A 22,561-nucleotide genomic window follows, 5' to 3' on the forward strand; every position below is an offset into this window, starting at 1 on the left:
CCGGGGGAAGGAGGGGCAGAGCCACATTCCCTCCCACATCACGTGGGGTGATCGGGAAGTCATACACCCTCATCCCTCGCAGCCAGAGGGAGAGAGCCAGGCAGCCTTGGCCCAGCCCAACACCCTGGTGGATGGAGGAAAAGAGCCAGGCCAGCCTTGACTTAAACCTCCAGTGGCCCAGCGGGAGAGCTGGGGCTGCCTACCCACAGTGATGGAGCTTGGTGAGCGTAGCGAGCAGGGAGCAAAGCCCTCTTGTTTAATCAAAATTAAAGTTTTCATTTCACCCCCCCACATTCTTCATTTTGTCTCATAGAAAATATTCAAAATTGTAGGTCGCGTGTCCTGATTTCTGGGTGAAATTCTTGGATAAGCTCTGAATGTTTTTGGGGGCAGAAAATCCATTTCCCCAGCCAGATGAGAGAATGAACCCCATGGGACAGACATTAGTCGTCTTGCTTAATGCGCTATTGGAAGTTGCACGGGTACTGTCATGGGGTGGGTGGGATAAGAACCTACATAGATTAAAACAGCATCTCCAAGATGGGTCCAAACCAGAATGTCAAATGCAAATGCCTCTGCACTTTGGGGAAGCTTTAACTCCAACCTAAGCTGTGTGACCTAGGTCCCTCCTCAAAGGGATTCGTACTTGCCAGGTGTGCTCACCAGTGCCATAAGGATGCAAGTCATCTGTTTCCCCAGCTGGCGAAAGACCTGCTGTCTGGTCTGTGCAAGGACCTACTGTTGTGCAGGTCACCGCTGTGTCTCCGCTGGGCTGTGAGCCCTGTGGTAAAAGGGCACATAACGTTAGTGTGTAAATGAGTCTGTGAAGGCTGCAGAAGAGATATATGGGCAAAGGCTAAAACGTGGGTGCAATCCCTCAGGAAATTGCCTGCAGTCGGGATTGTCTATAGAACTTCTGGATCTAAAACTGGGAGTTTGTGTAGCCTCAGCTAGTGGAAAGTAGATTTATTAACCAGGATGGGTGGTGTAACCCATGGGCTCTTGCAGCCATCTGCAGAGGGCACGGGGGTATAAAAGTTACGGGGGTCCCATGGGACTGGTGTTTACCTTCTAGTTCACCAAACAGTGTCACATGAAAGTGTGTGTCACACCGGTCCTAATAATCTTTTCTAAATGTATGTGCAGAGAATACGGAAGGAGGTATGTGTCTATTGGTAGTTGTGTTCTTTAGACCTTGTAGCTCAAGACAAGGAGATGGGAGATGCTTATTTTCCTTGCTGACCATCGTGTGTCTTACAGTAGTACTCTATTTGCATAGTGAGTCACCTGTGAATGGAGAGAAGGCAGGGGGATAATTATGAGAATGATGTTAAAAGCAGGGGTGGGGTGGCTGCTTTACAGGTGAAGAATGAAGTACTGGACTGAGATATCTAGAAATGCAGAAAGATGCTCTGAGGTCCTTTACCAGGGGAAGGGGACAAAGTGCCAGTGGGTGTAGTTTCTATCTTGGTTAAAATGCAGTGAGAAGGACTTTGGCTGGTTTTGATGGACATGTAACCCTTTTTTCCAGCATTTCTGTCGGCTGCCATTGAATCTCTCTCCTTTGTTAAATAAGCTCAGAGGTGCTTTTCCCGTGAACTAAGTGCTGTGTACAATGCTGAGCTGTGTTCTCAGGTGAAACAATAAGCTGCGGGGTACTGGGCCTTTGGGATCTGGTAATTCTGTAAGTGGTTAAGATGCTGAATGTCACAGGGGCCCCACTCAGAGTACTCAGGGTTGGAGTTTGCCTGGCACTTGCCTCTCTGAGAAACACTGGAGCCCACTTGGGTTGCCTGTGGCTGATAGGATCAGCCAGCTGACCCCTAGCAGGCAGAGAGAAGATTCCTCATGGTAATAGCAGGCATTAACGAGGTGCCTTAGAACTCCGAGTAACCTGAGCATCGTCACAGGTGGTCTAATGACCTCTAGAGGGAGACAGAGGGCAGTAATGACCAGGTGTGGGTGATACAGGCAAAGAAGTTAGGGGAAATAAGAGCTTTTATAAGTTTATCGGGAGGAAAATGCAATAGATCCTTTAATAAATAGAATCATAGAATCATAGAACACTAGCACGTCAAGAGATCATCAGGTCAAGTCCCTTGCTCTCACGGCAGGACCAAGGACTGTCTAGATCATCCCTGACAGGTGTCTGTCTAGCCTGCTCATAAACATATCCAGTGATGGAGATTCCACAACCCGCCGAGGCAATTTATAAACAAGAGGGACAAAATTAATGTTTAATCAAAATGGCTGAGTCACTAAAGAACTTGTAAAACAACAAGTAGTCCTGTGGCACCTTAGAGACTAACAAAAATATATACATAGTAGCATGAACTTTCGTGGGCAAAACCCACTTCATCAGATGAGCTGTAAAGGAATAACAAAAACCCAGAAATGATAACAGAAAAAGAAAGGAAAGAAAGGTACCTGTCAATTGTAGGACCAGTGCTAACGAGGCTAAACAAATGGGCTGGAAGTGTCATATACTTAGCTTTTGATGTAAAAATGCAGGGTTAAAGGCAGTGGAGACTGGCTTTATAATGCCACATCCAGTTAATGTCAAACGCAGGGAAACAGTGTGAAATTTGCAAATGAAGGTCAGTCCCGCACACTCTCTCTGTAATTGGCTGGTGAAATTCCTTTGTAGAAGAATGATTACTTTTACATCCAAGAATGAGCACCCAAGCAGGTTAAAAAGTTTCCCTATAGGTTTATATGTGTTACCATTTCTGATGTTTGATTTGTGTTCATTTATTCTTTGTCATAGAGACTGACCAGTTTGACCAATAGATATGGCAGAGCGGCAGTAACAACAAATGAGAAAGTAGTATCTCTGGGAGGAAATTAGTTATTAAAATTGAGACTGAGATTTTAAAAACATCTATGAGAGGTAGGAGAATTATTACTAACTTGCTCAGTCACTTCAGTAAATCATACTTCTTGAAGACAGTGGAAACATAGCAATAAGAAGGACAGCCTTCACATTTTCTGGTAAATCTGTTAGCTACAAAATGCTGGCTTAACTGCACAGTTCAGTTTCTTTCGTCCTGGCACTATGGTAATGTCAATAAATTAATAACTTTCACGCTTTCACTTACCTGAGTGCTGGCCCTGTCAAATCCAATGGTTGTGGAATCTGAGGAAAGAGACTGAATATATTAATATGAACTCTGCTTGAAATGCCAGGGAACTTGTATTAATGCCAGAGCTGCTGCTACAACTTTTTGAAAAGCAATCTATATATAAATGACTGATCAATATGAACATGGTTGCTGGAAATGTTCATTTTGGTCATTTCCCCCCATGTTTTAGATGAAAAGTTATTTTTATCTAGTGATATTAGATTTCAAAAATATTTCACCATTTTACCCATTTTTTGTTGAACCCCCCCTTCCCTCCAGATTCCTTGAAGAAATTTCACGGAGGAAATGAAAATTTTCCATACTCCATCCCCCAGCAGTCAGCATTTCACAACAAACTCTAATTAACCTTTATTCCAGCTCCTGCTTCTAACCCGGTGTTGTTTATTAGGTTGTGGATATCGATCTTATTATAGCAACTGCGTTAGGTCACGAAGGGTCAGCCCAGCTGGTTTGGGCTGGTTCTAGTTAGTTCTGTGCTATGAAATAAAATGGACACTTGCAACTGCTCAAGCTCTCTGTATTTCCAGTGATTTCTTTCTAAACTGTGGAAGTCCAAACGATATAACACATGGCATCAAGTAGATGGGAAATCCCTGTAGGCCCTGCTGTCAGCTTGCTTTGGTTGTTCTGTTTTACCCAAACACCAGCCTAAGCACTGAGAAAAGCAGCAACTTACATTCAATTTCATCTTCAGGGCGTTTGGGAATCTCCTCACTTGGACCGTGTTTCCTGTGGAGAAATGAATGCACAGTATAGCCAAGGAGGTTAGCAGCTGCCCTTGCTTGTGAGGTTTCCTCTAGGATATGGGAGACCCAAGGCACATCTCTGTCCTACCCAATGTGAATCAGGGTATGTCTACATTACAAAGTTAATTCGAACTATCAGACGTTAGTTCGAATTAACTTTGATAGGCGCTACACATACAAACTGCTAGTTCGAACTTAATTCGAACTAGCGGTGCGCTTAATTCGAACTCGGTAAACCTCATTCTACGAGGACTAACGCCTAGTTTGAATTAACTAGTTCGAATTAAGGGCTGTGTAGCCACGTAATTCGAACTAGTAGGAGGCTAGCCCTCCCCCGCTTGCCCTGGTGGCCACTCTGGGCACCACCGGGGAAACTCGTCTGCCCCCCTCCCGGCCCCAGAGCCCTTAAAGGGGCACGGGCTGGCTACGATGCCCGTGCCAAGTGCAAGCCTGCCAGCACCCAGCCAGCAGACCCTGCACCTGGCACGGCTCGACCCAGCCACCCGCTGCCACCCAGACCTCCGCCTCTTCCCGGGATCAGGCTGGCGGCTCCCGGGAGCTTGCCCAGGACCGCAAGAGGCGGGCACCCGCCTGGACTAGTGCAGACATCGTGGACCTCATCCACGACCTCCACACTAGGCACAGGAAAGTGGCCATCTAGGGCAGGAGAGCTGCCATCCTCACCACCCAGGAGCAGGTATACATGAAAATCAAGGTGGTCCACTGAGACCCCCGACCCTGAGCCCTGAGCTTAGAATGGCCGTCCTGGGTCAGACCAAAGGTCCATCTAGCCCAGTAGCCAGTCTGCCGACAGCGGCCAACACTAGGTACCCTGGAGGGGATGGACCAAAGACAATGACCAAGCCATTTGTCTCGTGTTATCCATCTCCAGCCTTCCACAAACAGAGGCCAGGGACACCGTTCCTACCCCCTGGCTAATAGCACTCCATGGACCCAACCTCCATGAATTTATCTCACTTCTCTTTAAACTTTGTTAAAGTTCTAGCTTTCACAGCATCCTGCAGCAAGGAGTTCCACAGGTTGACTATTTGGTTTGTGAAGAAGAACTTTCTGTTGTTAGTTTGAAGCCTGCTACACATTCATTTCATTTGGTGGCCTCTAGTCCTTCTATTATGGGAACTAATGAAGAACTTTACTTTATGCACCCTCTCTACACCACTCACGTTTTTATAGACCTCTATCATATCCCCCCTCCGTCTCCTCCTTTCTAAGCTGAAAAGTCCCAGTCTCTTTAGCCTCTCTTCATATGGGACCTGTTCCAAACCCCCGATCATTTTAGTTGCCTTTACCTCTCCCACCCTCTCTCTTCCCCTCTCCCACCTCCTTTTCCCAGTCTCCCCCAGTTTTGTTCAATAAAGAGAGTTTCTATTTTTGAACACACGTGTTCTTTATTTTGTACATCAGGAAGGGGGGCTAGGGAGGGGTAAGTGGAAGGAGGTGAGGGAGGAATGGCGTACGAGCCCCCAATGGGGAGGACTGGGCTGTCTCTGCAGGCTCCTCGGGGTGGAAGCTCTCCTGAAGCCCCTTGATTGACCCCCCCCCCCCCCAGATGGCAGCCTGTGGCAAGTGCAGCCGGGCTGATGGCCAAGTGCTGTGATGTGCCAAGTGTGGGCACTCAGGGAACTCCAAGCCAGGACTACTTTGCAAGCGGGGAATCCCTGAGAACTGTCTTTCCGGGGTGGGGGTCGGGACCCTTTAAGCACCGTCCTTCGCTAGCCTGAGACAACAGCTCCACGCTCTAAGTCCTAACCTGATGCCCTGCCGGCACTGCTTCCGGCCATCCTTAACTTCGGTTCAGGGTCCACTCAATGTGGACATGCTAGTTCGAATTAGCAAAACGCTAATTCAAACTAGTTCTTAAGTCTAGATCCGCTAATTCGAATTAGCTTAGTTCAAATTAACTAATTCGAACTAACTTAGTTCGAATTAGTGCTGTAGTGCAGACATACCCTCATTTCACGAGGAGTAACGGTAGTTCGAACTAGGAAGCCTAGTTCAAACTACCTAGTTCGTGCCCTGTGTAGCCGCACTGCACGGGGTTCGAACCAGCGGGGTTTTAAAAATGGCAGCTCCCCGCTTATGCAAATGAAGCCCGGGAAATTCAATTCCCGGGCTTCATTTGCAAGTGTGGTATGGCTACATTACCCCGCTAGTTCGAACTAGCGGGGTAGTGTAGATATACCCTCAGAGACTTATACTAGGTGAGAGCCTGACCACTGAGCTATGAGACATTTTGTCCTTCCTCAGTCTCACCAGGGAAGTGTAAATCTGATCGAAGAGTCTTCATGTTAGAGAGGTAAAACTGGCTCTATAGTCTCGTGGTAAGGTTCATGGCAGTCTTATTCAGGATTTGAACTTGGGTCTCCCATAGCCTATGTGATGGGCTTAACCATAAGGGTTTCAGACACTGTAGGACAGAGCTGTCTCTAATCAGCAATTCCATCCTGGGACCTGGGAAATCTTCCTGAGAAAAATATCATTACAATGGACACATTTCAGCAAAAGGTTTGGTTTCCAAGAATCAACATTTTTGTATTAAAAACAAGTGTTGAAAATGTCCTGACTAACTCTGATTGGTGCTAGTCATCAGCTGCAGAGCCAGCGTGCACCAAGGCCAGGGCTCAACCACTTTTTGGCCAGCCACAGCCCAGCTCAGTGAGGTGATCTGGCAGTGTCGGGGTTGGCTGTTGTGGTATTTTGTGAGGTGAGGACTTAGGCTGCATGCAGTGGTGAGTGTGAATGGGCCAAAATGGTGAGCTGGGCCATCCCAGTGGGATAGGAAATGCTAGAAGCTGGGCTAGATTTCCATCTCCTGGCCCCCAGGGTCTCCCCCAACCCAGGGGTAGAACCGAACCCCACTCCATGTGCTCCTCACTGGCAATGCTGCTCTGTAGCCCCTGGAGCTCAGAATGGGGTTGGGAAGAAGCTGCAGTTTGAATTGATTGAAGTAGGATTTAGACACTCAGCTCCCATTAAATGGGCATTGAGAAGCCCTTCTGAAAAGCCAGCCTCCATAAAGGGAGTTTGTATGGGCAGAATATCAGCCATGTTTTCGCTTAGGGGTGATCGCAGCCTACCTTGTATCTCTCCTCTTCAACAGAACTGAAAAATAAATAGAAAATGTCATTTAAAGTCTGTACAAATCACCATGAAGCACACACAGTCTGTGATCAGCCTTCTGTTTGGCTCCTCGCAGCTGATTGGTTTTCTCTTTTGTAACTAAGTATTACAACCCAGGGACTTTCCCTGAGTCTGTGTCAATTGTGGCTATTTACTACCTACTCAATTTACTATGCTTGCAACAGTAGTTTTGTTCTGATAATAAAAGAGTTTGCTTGGAGCTGGGAAAACAGAGAGAATCCAAAGACAACACTGTACTCTTCCCTCGTAAAAGGCACTTAATCCTAAGGACACACCAGTCAAGCAATACCAGTTAATTAGAATAAAAAGAAAACTCTTTTATTACCAAGACAAATCTCCTATTACAAGCATAGTAAGTTGGCTAGGCGGTAAATAGGCACAAATGACATAGACTCAGGGAAAGTCCTGGGGTTGTAATCCTTAGTTACTAAAGGGAAAAACAATTATCCAGCTTAGACTGTTTCCAAACCCCCAAACAAGGAAAACAATAAATCCTGATGAACTATCTAAACTTTTCCCTGTTTACACATTTCAAAAAGTCCAGTCCATTCCTTTTGAGAGAGAGAGAGAGAGAGAGAGAGAGAGAGAGAGAGAGAGGTGTTCCCCATCTCCCTCAATACCTGGGAGAAACTGCTCTGATCTCAAAGAAAGAAGAGAGAAAGAAAAACACCCTCTTTTCCAGTTTGAAATTACTACCTGCATTTTTATTGTCTGACTGCCCGCCCCTCCTGGCTGACACCTTTGCTAGGTACTTCAGTTAACCCCTCAGTCACCAGGTATTGGTCAGGACTCCTTGGCTGCATCTAGACTGGCATGATTTTCCACAAATGCTTTTAACGGAAAAGTTTTTCCGTTAAAAGCATTTGCGGAAAAGAGCGTCTAGATTGGCACGGATGCCTTTGCGCAAAAGCACTTTTTGTGGAAAAGCGTCCGTGCCAATCTAGACACGGTTTTGCGCATGAAAGCCCCGATCGCCATTTTCACCATCGGGGCTTTTTTGTGCAAAACAGTTTTTAGCTGTCTACACTGTAGTGTATGAATTTCTGTCAATAATATTGGCTCTCTTTCTATGGGTGTTTCTTAGTTCTTTTCTATATGGTTTGTATGTGGCTCTCATCACTGTAGTATCTAAGGGTATGTCTACACTACCCCGCTAGTTCGAACTAGCGGGGTAATGTATGCATACCGCACTTGCTAATGAAGCCCGGGATTTGAATTTCCCGGGCTTCATTAGCATAAGCGGGAAGCCGCCATTTTTAAATCCCCGCTGCTTCGAACCCCGTGCAGCGTGGCTACACGGGGCTCGAACTAGGTAGTTCGGACTAGGTTCCTATTCCGAACTACCGTTACTCCTCGTGGTTTGTATGTGGCTCTCATCACTTAGTATCTAAGTGCCTCCCAGTAGTGAATTAAGTGACATGACTTCACATCTGTTATATGTTGCTTGTTCTTCAATCCTCACAGTTTGTTCTTCAATCCTTCAATCCTCACTGTGTGCACAGTGAGGAGAATTGTTTTGTAAGGCTTTTAAAAATATACACATTGCTCTGAATTGACGTGAGAGAAAGAAAGTGGAAGAAATGCACCGACTGCTTGGAGCGGATGGTGTAGAGGTTTGTGATGGTCCTTAGTTTCTGGAGAAGTTTATTTCACATTCTAGGGACACCTGCCAGGCAAGGACTGTCTCCTGCAGATATGAGTTTTACTCTTACTGTGGTGAGTCCCACAGGAGCCGAGCTGAGGACTGAGGAGGGATGGGAATGTAGGGAACTGGATGCACTGCCAAACTAGCAAAGGCAAGGTGTTCCATAAATCACGGGTAGCATGCAGCAAGGCATGGAAATGGGAGCAGCATATGGAGACATACCAGGCAACAAGTGCAATGGGGCATTTGACATAGAACTAGAGCTGGTGAGAAGTTTTCCATTCAGATGTTCATAAAAATACGATCTCCAGCAAACTGAGATTTTTTCATGTGAAAACGTAGATTTTGTTGATTCTTTAAGATTTGGGAAAATCAGTGCGGGGTTAGTCTGCCCAAGTTATTGTGGTGCCTCATGGGATATTGGTTGTGTCATGCCTCCATTTTCTTTAGTAGTCCTGGGCCCCTGGAAACACTACATCTCCCATGATGCTCTGAGCTCTGGGAACTCCCATGATGCTGTGTGACAACCGAAGCAGACACATAGACCAGTGCAGAAAAACTGAAATGAAATGTTTTGATTCAGGAATATCAACATGTTTTATCTTGAGAGAAAGTGTCAAAATGTTCAATTTTTCACATTTCTAAATTTAAAAAAAAAATCATTTTCTTTGCTATTTCAGCATTTTTCAAAAACAAATGTAGACTCACCAGACTGTCAGAATGTGTCCCACAGAACAGAATTTCTGTTTTGCTATCATTTTTGTGTTTAACTTATGCATCAACCCTGAGCTTAGCTGGATGCGTTAGCTGGTGGGAGAACTGCGTGTGTCTTATGGGTGGGAAGCTGTACAGATTTTGTGGGATATGGCTGGCCCACATTTTAGGAGGAAGCATCAACTCTACTCATCTCCTTCCAGCCAAAATTCAAATGGGAGCCTGGCTGCCACAATGTGATTGGCTGCTTTTGGGCACTGGCAGCCAGCCACAAAGGAAAGCTCAGAATAATTGCTACAGGCCTATTCATTCTTCATGCTTTCTCTCAGTACATTGTGGGTGTGTCTACACTGCACCATAACTTGAAATAAGATACGCAATTTCAGCTACGCAAATTGTGTATCTTATTGTGATGCTATTTCAAAATAGCTGATTTCATCATTTGGTACTATTTACACAGTGCCAAATTTTGAAATAAAGTGTTATTCTGAAACATTCCTTTTTCCTCATAGAATGAGGTTTACAGAGACATTGGAATAGCGAGCTTGAAATAATGGGTTTGCTGTGAAGACGTGGAATAGCTATTTCCCGAAATAGCATTTCAGTGTAACCAAGCAATGCTAGAGCAATATAATTCAATAGACACAATGAAAGAAATTCATACCTGGGTCAGCATAGGGTGTATGCATTTTAGCTCTCAAAGCCTTGTACCAGACTGCATCAAAGAGGTGAATTTCACATCTTCTCCCTACTTTCAACACTTTCTCCAGTTCTCCAACAAGCTGGTGGATTGAAGTTGTTGACTCTGGGTTCAGGATCCGTTTGACCCCATCCCAGGCTAGCATTACCCATAACTTAAAAAAACAGCTTTATATGTGGTACGCAAGCCACCTACAAGCATAATTAAATTCATTTACCGTTGGGAAGTGGCTGAACTTCAGTTACATTTCTGTTGGACGTGGGTGTTGTATCTGTGGAGTGGATGCAGTTCAGGTTACACATAAATTACTGCATTCATCTGGAAGCATCTACACAGCCATTTTGTTATTTCAAAATAATTTTGAAATAACAGACCGTTTATTCTGAAATCTGTAAACCTCATTCTACAAGGAATAATGTCTATTCCGAAATAGCTATTTTGAAATAAGGGGTGTGTAAACTCCCCACGGCTGCTATTTCGAAATAGCCCCTCCCCAGGGCCATTCTAAGTTATTCCTCCCCAGTGCCTCCAGGGGCTCTAAATCGAGATAGCGCGTCTACATTAGGGAAGCCTGCTTTGAACTAATTTTGAAGCTTCCCTGCACTATAGATGTGCTATTTCAAAATAAGCTACTTCAGAATCACTATTCTGGAATAGCTTATTTCGAAATAGCCGTGCAGTGTAGACGTACTCTAAAACTACAAAAAGACTTAAAATTAAATGGTCATCGCTTGCCACCGATATCATGAAAGGAGTAAAAACACCCAGTTCAGTAAGTGCAGTCTGATAATTTAAGTGGTTTCCACTGCAGCTGTTGAAAAGACAATTTTTTTCATGGTAAATTTTGACAGTTCAAAAAATCACCTCCATTCTAAATTTCAATAAAGAAACAAAATATCAAACATGTCCACAAAACAGAACTTTCTGAGAAGTCTCAAACTGGGAATGTCAATGTGAAAACAGTTCAGTGTAGTGTTCAGAACAAAATGGACCAATTTGACATTTCCATTTCTATTTTATTGAGGACGAGAGAAAAAACAGATAATTCAAAACCAACAATTTCTTGTGGAAAATTTCATTTTTCACAAAACCAAAGTGTAGCATTTCTAGTGGCTCTCTTTTCTGCCAGGCTTTGAATTACCATTCTTAAATGGCACAATTGTCTTTTAGCAGTGGTTATTTGGGGACCTAGTCTCCTGAAAGTATAGGCTTCTCATCCATTACAACAGGAGTGGGGAACCTTTTTTGGGCTGGTGGTCGCTGACACATAAGAACATAAGAATATAAGAACGGCAATACTGGGTCAGACCAAAGGTCCATCTAGTCCAGTATCCTGTTGTCCAACAGTGGCCAATGTCAGATGCCCCAGAGGGAGTGAACTGAATAGGGATTCTTCAAGCAATCGCTCTCCCATCACCTGTTCCCAGCCTTTGACAGAGGCTAGGGACACCACTCCTACCCACCCTGGCAAATAGCCATCGATGGACCTAACCTCCATTAATTAATCTCTTTCCTGGACCCTGTTAAAGTCCTGGTCTTCTCAGCCTCTTCTGGCAAGGAATTCCATAGGCAGACCCTGTGCTGTGTGAAGAATAACTTCCTTTTGTTTGTTTTAAACCTATCTATCTATCTATCTATCTATCTATCTATCTATCTATCTATCTATCTATCTATCTATCTATCTATCTATCTATCTATCTATCTATCTATCTATCTATCTATCTATCTATCAGTCCTTTGGGATCCTAATGGAGCATAGGGCCTCCACAATCATTTTCCATCTCTTGTGATCCTTAGTGATACTCTTGATTTGATCCCATGTTAAGCCAGCTGCTTTTACTTCACCCCGTTTTAAACCTGCTGCCTATTAATTTCATTTGGTGACATCTAGTTCTTATGTTATGGGAACAATAACTTTTCCTTATTCACTTTTTCCACACCAGTCAGGATTTTATAGACCTCTATCATACCTCCCCTTAGTCTCCTCTTTTCTAACATGAAAAGTCCAAGTCTTTTTAATTTCTCTTCATACGGTACCTGTTCCAAATCCCCAATTGTTTTTGTTGCCTTTTTCTGAACCTTTTCCAATGCCAATATATGTTATAGGTGACCTCATCTGTAAGCAGTATAAAAGATGTGGGCACACCATGAATTTATACAGAGGCAATAACATATTCTCTGTTATATTCTCTATCCCTTTTTTAATGATTCCCAACATTTTGTTTGCTTTTTGGCTGCCACTGCACACTGAGTGGATGTTTTCAGAAAACTATCCACAATGACACAAAGATCTCTCTCTTCAGTAGTTGTAGCTACATTTAAATTAAGTTAACGGAGATTGCCTATCTCCTAGACCTGGAAGGGACTTTGAAAGGTCATCAAGTCAAGTCCCCTGCCTTCAAAGCAGGATCAAGTAGCAGCTCTGACAAATTTTTGCCCCAATTCCCTAAACAGCCTCCACAAGGATTGACCTCACAAGCTGGGTTTAGCAAGCCAAAGCTCAAACCACTGAGCTATCCCTCCCACATCATATTGTATGTTTAGTTGGGATTATTTTTTCCGATGTGCATTACTTTACATTTATCAACATTACATTTCATTTGCCATTTTGTTGCCCAGTCACGTAGTTTGGTGAGATCTGTTTGAAACTCTTCACAGTCTGCTTTGTTCTTAGCTATTTTGAGCACGTCACTGTTTACCCCTTTCTCCAGATCATTTATAAATAGGTTCACTGACTCATAGAATCATAGAACCATAGAGCTGGAAGAGACCTCAGAAGGTCATCAAGTCCAGTCCCTTGCCCAAGACAGGACCAATCCCAACTAAATCAACCCAGCCAGGGCTTTATCAAGCTGAGGCTTAAACACCTCTAGGGATGGAGACTCCACTACTTCCCTAGGGAACCCATTCCAGTGCTTCACCACTCTCCTGGTGAAATAGTTTTTCCTAACTTCCAACCTGGACCTCTCCCACCACAACTTGAGACCATTGCTCTTTGTTCTGCCATCTGTCACTACTGTGAACAGCTTTTCTCCAGCCTCTTTGGAACCTCCCTTCAGAAAGTTGAAGGCTGCTATCAAATCCCCCCTCACTCTTCTCTTCTGCAGACTAAATAGACCCAAGTCCCTCAGCCTCTTCTCGTAGGTCATACTAAGCCACTCCAGACTGAATAGGATTGGTCTCAGTACGGACCCACAGAAAAATCAGCTGGGTAGGAGCAGCGAGGGATGGGAGCTGGATCCAGGCAAGTTGGGGACCACGTCTGGCCTCTGGGCCTATTGTTCCCCACCCCTATGTTACATCATGGAAAGTCCCAGGACTCTGGAGAGTAAGGCTGAGTCCTATTTGACTCCATTCAGGCCATTATTCAGTTTCTGTGGTTCACTAATTAAGTTAAATATTGTGGGGCTAATTCATGGTGGATGATCCAGTCACTTTGGTTAGGCAGAAGCGAAGTGGCCAGAGAGGAGAACTAAGATCCACCCAGGAATGGAGCATTGCCTGTTCCATTAGATTTTCACCATCTCCTCAGGCATGATGTGGTGGTGTTGGGGTCTCACATTAGGCCTTGAGGAAGGCAGATTTGTGCCCCTGAATGGGTCCCCAGGGATCGAATCTGGCTCTCTGGACCTGTTGCAGTAGATATTCCTATTGACTCCATAGGGAGGGGTCTGTAGAGAGAACTAGGCAGTTTTAGACTGCGATAGTCAGGGCAGCATGCTCAGCTGTATGCAAGCACGCTCCAAAACACACATTCCTGAACCCCCTGGCAGGGGTCTCCCCAAAGAAACCAGTGCCCTGACTCATCTCACTCCATAAACAATGAAGAGGCCTGTGATACCTTACATCAGGGGTGGGGAACCTTTTTTGGGTCAAGGGCCACTGACCCATGGAAAAATCAGTTGGGGCTGCACACAAGTGAGAAGCAAAAAAAGAAAAACCAGCCCCGTACTGACGTGGCCCCTAATGGAGGAGAAAGACATTCCCCACAATCCCCTCACAAGCCAGAACCTAATGGGGTCCAGGCTAGTAGACATTGTGTGCTCCAGTTCCACAGCAGGCATGAGCTTTCTAGTACTCGGGATGGGGGAGCCCCCTTAGCCTTAGGGGCCAGATCCAGGCAAGCCAGGGGTCCGCATTCAGCCCCTAGGCCTGAGATTCCCCACCTCTACCTTAAAGAAATAATATAATATAATATAATATAATTTCTTACTATGTAATTGAGAAAGGTGTGTCTGTCTGTCTATTCTTCCGTCCATCAGTGAGTCTATGTGTTCAAGAACCTCTCCTAAACCGTAACAGCTAGGACCACCACATTCGGTATGCTGCTTTCTCTTCTTAAAGCTAGGTCAGGGTTTGATTATCTCAGGACAAGGGGATAAGCCTGGAATTCGCTTGTTTCTCATAAAATGGAAAGGGAAAGGTCTAGCAGGAGGGAGTTATGCTGCGGAATGAGCCAGGGGACAAGGGTGGAGAAAGGGACAGCTATCTAATATATATTTCTCTGTCTGTGTGTCTGTTTGTCTGTTTGTCGGTCTGTCCCGCAACCGGGGAACATGCACTGTTTTCCTGGTTGTGTGCTCACTGTTGCAGCAGCGACTATGGGTAGGCACTTCTTACCTCTCCCTCTCTTCCCCACCCAAGCTGCTGCAGTGTGAGGGGCTGGGGTTATTGTCTTCCCCTGGGGCAGCCTGCATACTGAACCCCCCACTTCCCAGATCCACCCCAGAACAATAATTTAAATGAAGAAAAATGCAATGCTCAGTCAAACTTCCAGTAATATATAATGTAATATATAATATCTCCTTGCCTATAATTTCTACTCCAACCTTTTTTACCCATGGAAGTTTATGCCCAATTACATCTGTTAGACTTTCTATCCCTGTGAGACTTGTCTCCACAAACAGAAAAACCAGCTGGGTAGGGGTAGCGAGGGATGGAGATATTCTCAACCCACTTTACAGGAGATTTGTTTGGGCCCCTTTGTTCTCACTTCTTGTCCATTTTATCAAATCGGCACCAGTAGGTAAAGAGAGGAATTTTATTTATTCCTTCACATAACACATGAATTAGTGGGCACCCAATGAAATCAGTAGGTGGAAGGTTTAAAGCAAACGTAAGGAATACTTCTTCTCCACAGTCAACCTGTGGAACTCCTTGCCAGGGGATGTTGTGATGTTCAAAGTAGTAATAGGATTCAAAAAAGAAGTTCATGAAAGTCAAGCCCATCAATGGCTGTTAGCCAAGATGCTTAGGGATGCAACTTCATGCTCTGGGTGTCCTTAAACCTCCACCCATCAGAAGCTGGGACTGGATTACAGGGGATGGATTATTCCCTCTGAAGTTCCTAGCATTGGCCACTGTCGGAAGACAGTGTACAGGGTTAGAAGAACGATTGGTCATTCTGACGTAGCCCATTTGGATTTCTCTAATATTGGAGAATATTTGTATAATTAAGGCAAGTTTAGTGTCTTACCTGTCACATCTAGGTTCTGGGAGTCACTTAGAAGTGAATTCTTTTCCTGATTCTGATCATCCTTGTGCTGATACAGACAGGTAAATCTCCCTGTGTTGTTCACACTCACTCGATAGCTGTAGGCAAATTTGGTTTCCTGCATTGGCCAGCTTCCAAGATCCTTCCCATCTTTGCAGAAAATAACGCGTGAAAAAGGAGAGAGGGCAGGTACTTTGCACTTCAGGACCAAGCTGACTCCTTCCTCAGAGGATGTCTTGTCTAGAAGTAGCTGAGGAGCAGAGAGGTTACCTGAGTAATAAAAACATTCGGCTAAAGACAAAGGGTCTATTTCCTTAATGATGGAACCTGCCAGTGCTCTAAGGACATTAGCAGAGATTTTGGCCCAATATATAAGGTCACCTGCCTGATTTTGGGGCCTTTACAAAATCCCAATGGAAATGTTGCCCCAAAGAGCCCATAGAAGGAAAGGAAGTGGGGGGTCAGTCTGTTGCCTCTGTCTCTGTCTCTACACAACCAGTTATTTCAAAATCATGTTGAAATACTGTCAAGCTAGAGGAGTGTTTACTCCAACTCTTGTAACCTTCAGGCTGTGTCTAGACTGGCAAGTTTTTCCCGCAAAATCAGCTGTTTTTGCAGAAAAACTTGCCAGCTGTCTACACTGGCCACTTGAATTTCCACAAGAACACTGACAATCTCATGTAAGAAATCAGTGCTTCTTGCGGAAATACTATGCTGCTCCGGTTCAGTAAAAGTCCTTTTGCGCAAAAGGGCCAGTGTAGACAGCTCAGATTTGTTTTGCACAAAAAAGCCTCGATCGCGAAAATGGCGATCGGGGCTTTTTTGTGCAAAAGCGCGTCTAGATTGGCACGGACGCTTTTCTGCTAAAAGTGCTTTTCAGGAAAAGCGTCCATGCCAATCTAGATGCTCTTTTCCGCAAATGCTTTTAACGGAAAACTTTTCCGTTAAAATCATTTGCGGAAAATCAGGGCAGTCTAGACGTAGCCTCATTGTATAAGGAGTCGGATGAGGAGAGCTCTATTTTGAAATAAGTGCTGTGTAGATGCTCCCAATTTTGAAATAAGCTGCGCCATTGATGTAGCTCAGTTTGCGTAGCTTATTTTGAGTTAAAAGCCCAGCTGTGTAGATGCACCCTCAGAGTTACTTATCCAACTGTAACAAATAGTTCCAATTTATCAGCGGCCACTAAAACTGGGTGCCTTGATTTTAATTATGCTCTAGTCACACCAATTCATAAAGTCAGAGACAGCCCAGAATTATAAATTCCTGGTTAGACAGACTATGGACAGTGTTCCATACTCCTTACAAGCCAGGTTCTTTCTCCCTAATTTTCCAAATGACACTAATCTATCCTTGCATCATGGGAAGTTTGGGGAGGAAATTTTTATATAGGCACCATCTAAGACAAGCAAAATAACATATCCGGGCCCCTGTGACAGCAGAAGCTTGCAATAGTTTGGGTTTGCTGACCCGGTGCATTATCCCCTATTTCCAAATGGGGTTGAAAGGCTCTTATGAAAAAGTCTGCTATATCCCAGTTCCCTATATGGGTTGCCAGAGCCATCCAAGGGGTTCAGAGCAGGTGTGGAAAACAGGCTGGACTTGGATCCGGAAAAGAAGCCTGAGGCCTTGGTTTAGGGAAAAAATTCCAGTGATTCATCTTTTTCATTATTATTATTTTTATTCCTGCATAGCCCAGGGTTTACCTTTTAGTTTTACTACATCCTTTTTTGGTTGTTTATACTCAAGAGCATATGTTCATTAAGAGCAATTCACAAACTAATACTGCTGATCAGCTTTCAATCACTGTACTGTTTGGTCAATTACACCATTGCTATTAAATTAATTATCTGCAAAGTATTTTGCACAGTGTTTTTCTAGATGTTCCTGTGGAATTTGGTAAATAAATTAATTTCCCTCAATATAGAGACCTTCATCTAATAAACAATTAATATTTTTAACCCAGTCTACATAACCCCACCCAGCTCCTCACAGTTTCTGTCCCCGGAATTCATTGCTAGTCTTTCAGAAATTGCAGGCTTTTTCTGCAGTGTTATTTTATTTCTGTTCTAGGAATGTGGAGCAAATACTCACCCGGAGAGCTGCAGATTTCTTGATTTGTGAAATGAATCCCTTTAAAATAAACACACAATTTTAGTTTTGGGCACAGGCTCAAGCTTTGTTCTATCCTGCTATTGGGTAAATCCAGACTCACCTGTTGCTGGAATGGGTCAGGGCACATTCTGACCAGAGATAAATAATACCTTTAGCTGCATATTATTTTCTCTTATGAGATATAAAGGAAATGAAATACAATGGTGGTTTATAGCCTATGATCCAGGGTCCCTTGTGGGTTTGCAGATTAAATCTAAGGCTTTGTCTATGTTGCCAATTAAACAACAAAACATTTGTCATTCAAGGAGGCTTAACACCCCGTTCATTCGAAAGACAAATTTTTCAGTGGCAAATGGGTCATTTTCCACAGGAGCGCTCTCCTGTCGACAATACAAATCTTTCTCATAGGTGGTGGAATGATTTTGTCAGGAAAAGGGCTCACAAACAGCAGCGTTTGCATTACTCAACTTTTATCAACACAACTGTACTGACACAGCTGTGACAGTAAAAGCTGTGTAATATTATGGACAAATCCTAACATTTCCAAAGGGATCTGCAGCTGCATTTGAATTATTTTAGGGGTCCACAAATGAAAAAAAAAAAAAGAAAGTCACTGTAATGCAGACATGATAGAGTGGTTGAGCAAAATGACACCTGGATATTTCAAATACAAAAAAAGAAAGGAAATGCATTCTGCCCCTTTAACATTTTCATCATATGACACATGATGTTGAGTAATATCACATACTAGCAGGTAAATGCAGAGATATAATAACATTATATAAAGGGGAACCAATTCTCTTCAAGCCTAGGTTAAACTAAGATCTCAGTCCCAATTTAACTGACTTTACACTAGTGCAAAAATTTAACTCCCTGGGAGCTCCTTGCAATATTCTAGACAATGCATTGCCTATTAAACTCTAGAGGGGCGTCTGCACAGCAATGCTTTTTCGAAATAACTTAGTCCAATCTACATAGCCGGCAGTTATTTCAAAATAATGTCGAAATACTGCAAGCTGGAGGACTTCTTACTCTGACTCCTGTAACCCTCATTGTAATAGGAATAAGGAAAGCCAGAGGAAGGGTGCTCTATTTCAGAATAAGTGCTGTGTAGATGCTCCCCATTTCGAAATAAGCTGTTTTGAAATAAGCTACGCAATTGACCTAGCTCACTTCTTCCATGTTGTCTGCTTTGAAAAAAATTGAGCCATTCTGAAATTGTTTCATATCAGACAAAGGCCAAGTTACCTGGAAAATTGCTGCTTCTAAAATTCCATTATATATTAATTGTCCATGTGAAAATTAATCAGTCGTATTTTGTTTTATTGCTTGGAAAGACATGCCTGTTTTTCTGCTGTCACATAGATGATTAAAGAGATTTAAGGCAAACAATTGAAAATAAAAAAAAAATCCTTCTAGATTGTGACTAAGAAGAGATTTGAATTTGAAAAGGAGATTGTTTTAAGGAAATTCTGAGTATGTGAACAGAGGAAGATTTTTAAAATGTGAGGCTGTTTTTAAATGAAGTCAGAACATATTCTCAACTACTGGAACTTTCACTACCATGAAAAATTCCCATTCTGCTCTCTCTTTAAACTTAGCAACTAAAGTCATGATGCTTGCCAACTAGACCACTGAAAGCATGTAAAAGGAAAAGAATGGTGCTTAAAATAATAAATACAGTGTAGGAACAACAATTATTTCCAATGATTTAAATAAATATTTGGCATGGTGTTTTTTCTTACTTGCCAAATAAAACTGATCAGATTATTTATTATAAGAATTGGACTCCTTGTTTCTTAGATGACAAATAAATATATGTGGAATCCAGCCACCTCTAATCACTGTGGGTATTCCTACACTGCAGAGCTTACCTCAGATAAGCTACCCAAACTTGTACAATGAGGATTACAGGAGTTGGAGTAAGAAGTCTTCCAACTTTACAGTATTTAGATACTATTTTAAAAAAACAGCCTGCTGTGTAGATGCGGACTAAGTTATTTCAGAATAACACTAGTTATTTTGAAATAGAGTTGCAGGTTAGACGTACCCTATGACTTCTTTTGAATTCCATTTTGGATTATTCAAGAAGATTTCACGCTCTTTATTCATGTTTGCATATTGTAGGTGTCCCAATGGAAAAGAAATTCTGGCATTTACAAAACATTAAATGATTATATCTTCAATTTATAGGTTATTAATCTTCCAAAATAAGTTCCATTCTATAGTGGTGGATCTTAAACAGAGATATCTTGATTAAACAAGTGATATTTCCTTACGGTCTGATTCTGCCCCAGATTTGCACAGTTCAAATCAAAAGTAAGTCAAGTGGAGTTACACTGAATTTGCAATGGTAGAATCTTAACCTTTATATGTGTGTCTCAGTATGTGTATAAAATTAAGGCTGAGATTTTAAGTGTGCCCTAAAGGATCTGGACTCTCAATTCCAGTTAAGGTGAATGAGAATTGTGTGTTGAAATCCCCTAGGTGACTTGGCAAACCTTACCCTTAAATTCAATTTTAGACCAGTTATTAAAATGTTGCCTTTTAGTTAAGGGGACCAGGCTCAAATATTTTGTTCTCAGTCTCAACTAAAAATAAAAGGTGGAATATCCACACTACTCACAGCAAAGCCAGAGAAGCAGCAGTGGGATCATCAGGAGATTTGGTGAGGAGAGGCAACAAGGAGACCAGAATCTGTTCTGGGTTTCCTCTTGCCCACTGGGATTCACAGAAGATCAGACACAGCCCCTCCCAACTGAGTTGCTTCTGGTAGCAGGTACAGGAAGCTGCTGCATTCACCTCTGCATCTCCTTTTGCTTCTCAGGGCTGTGACAATAGGCAGGTCGGTTTGTTATCTCCTGTGGACTGTGTTGCCGCTGTCTGTATGAAACTACATTCTCCCTTTTTTGTGGAAAAGCGCATCTAGATTGGCCATGGGCGCTTTTCCGCAAAAAGTGCTTTTGCGGAAAAGCGTCCTGCCAATCTAGACGTGCTTTTCCGAAAATACTTTAACAGAAATCTTTCCGTAGTCTGAGTGTGTTGGTGTGTAAATACAGTTTGCTCCTGCTTTGCTTAGATTTGTTAGATAGTTTGCAGATTTGAGTGTTACTTTGTTTATTGTAATTAACTTAATTTGTCACTCTACCCCAGCTATTGTTTTATTAAATGCAGGGAGAGCTAAAATATGGTTACCAATGTTTGTAATTTTGTGGGAATACAGAAAAGCAGGATCTTGCTAAATTTGTTCCAAAGGGAAGGGCTCATAATTATCAAAAAGAACCTTGCTAAGCAGGGACCTGACTTTCAGAGCTCTATGGCTATTGCTACACTACAGAGATTTTCTGGGATACCCTGAAAAAATTCTGCCACATCCAGGGAAAGCATCCGCTTTTTTTGGACCAATTTCCAAAAAAGCGGGCACATGCACTGGGAAGCCCTGTATTCCTCATTTTATGAGGAATAAGGGCTCTTCTGAAAGAGGAGGTTTTTCCCGCATTTCGCCCAATGTAAACAGGCCAAATGTTGGAAAAGTCTCTTCCGAAAAAAGAATCAGAAAAAGGTACACAAATTGTGATTCGCAATTTGCGTACCTTTTTCCAAACAGCCCCCCCCCTGCAGTGTAGACATAGCGTATGGGAAAAAAGGGGTGAGGGAAGGTTATTCTAATCTAAATCATATTTATGTTTTCTCCAGCCTGCATGGGTTAGATGTGTTCTCCCCCACTGTTCAAAGAGAAGAGCTAAATAGGCATCTTTAGGAATCTTTTTAGGTTAAATGTGTTTCTTCTGTCCTGCTTGCTAAGAGTTGAAATCACTTGAGACTGATGGGAAGAAAAGTCCCAGCCAAGAGGTAGATGGCAGCAGATGATGTCTGATACCCATCAAGGCATAGTGGACCAGTCAGAACGAGTAAGATGCCTCTTTACATCCCTCCGAGCTCAGAGTGGGAGGTGAAGTCTGCAGATGGGTCTGCCCTGACTGAGGGCAGAAACGGAGAGAGGGGTTCAGAGAAGGGTTGAGCATATGAAGGGGACATTCTTGGTGAAGTAATGAAATAGCGGATTGATTCATAGTAACTACATATTCTGATCCAAGAAATATTGTCCAAGAAGTAAAAGTAGGCATTCAGAGAAGAGAACACACAGTTAGAATCAATAAGCTAATGTTCCCTGCATTCAGTAAAAGGGGTTCTCTTTCTTAAATCCCATTTAAATATTGGCTATAACAGGGATCCATTTGGCATATCTAGTTTATTGGACTTCTGCTCATAAAATGTATAAATAGACTCCCATTCATGCTTATATAATTTGTGTTTTTGGTAACAATTTCATTTGGATTTAAAAAATCATTTTTTTTTTCATTTCCTCAAGTCTGAATTTACTTTCATTTCCTCAAGTCTTTTTTTAAAACTTGTCATTGTTGAAAAATGTTGGTATTTTGACCCATTGGCTTGATTGGGGATGGAAGAAAATGTCAAAATAATGCCATTTTCCATGGGATGGAAATTCATTTTTCTAACGAGTTGCTGGGTAAAAGAGTCACTTTGGTGCTTTGACAGTTTTGTCCAATATGTAATACTGGTGACGAGATGAAAACTATGTATCCCAAATATCAACTACCCAGATGAGAATGTATATAGCTAATGAACCCTTTTAGGGTAGCAGCAGAAATGTATTTCTTCACTTCTAGGCTTCTGTATGAGAAAGCAGGACTAGCTCATCAGCTTCAGAAAAGTTGTCTGGAGCCTGTGATAATCAGAGTTTTGATTCCTCATGAACAGAATGGGAGGGGGAAATCCTGAACCTCAAAAATACATACCCAGTTTTATTGGGTATACAAT

The 22,561-nt window shown here is 43.0% G+C and overlaps 2 long non-coding RNA genes across 2 annotated transcripts in view; both read right to left on the reverse strand.

The window, feature by feature from the left end:
• Positions 1-22,561, reverse strand: part of LOC142825140 (uncharacterized) — a 238,094-nt gene that overhangs the window by 208,293 nt on the left and 7,240 nt on the right. The window lies entirely within an intron of this gene.
• LOC142825118 (uncharacterized) lies at positions 10,327-20,592 on the reverse strand. Its single transcript, XR_012899623.1, has 3 exons — positions 20,346-20,592; positions 15,587-15,874; positions 10,327-10,381 (listed from the first exon to the last, which is right to left on the reverse strand). It is a non-coding gene; the product is annotated as an uncharacterized LOC142825118 (long non-coding RNA).

The sequence above is a fragment of the Pelodiscus sinensis genome, unplaced genomic scaffold (genome assembly GCF_049634645.1).
Source record: "Pelodiscus sinensis isolate JC-2024 unplaced genomic scaffold, ASM4963464v1 ctg36, whole genome shotgun sequence".
Taxonomy (NCBI): domain Eukaryota; kingdom Metazoa; phylum Chordata; order Testudines; family Trionychidae; genus Pelodiscus; species Pelodiscus sinensis.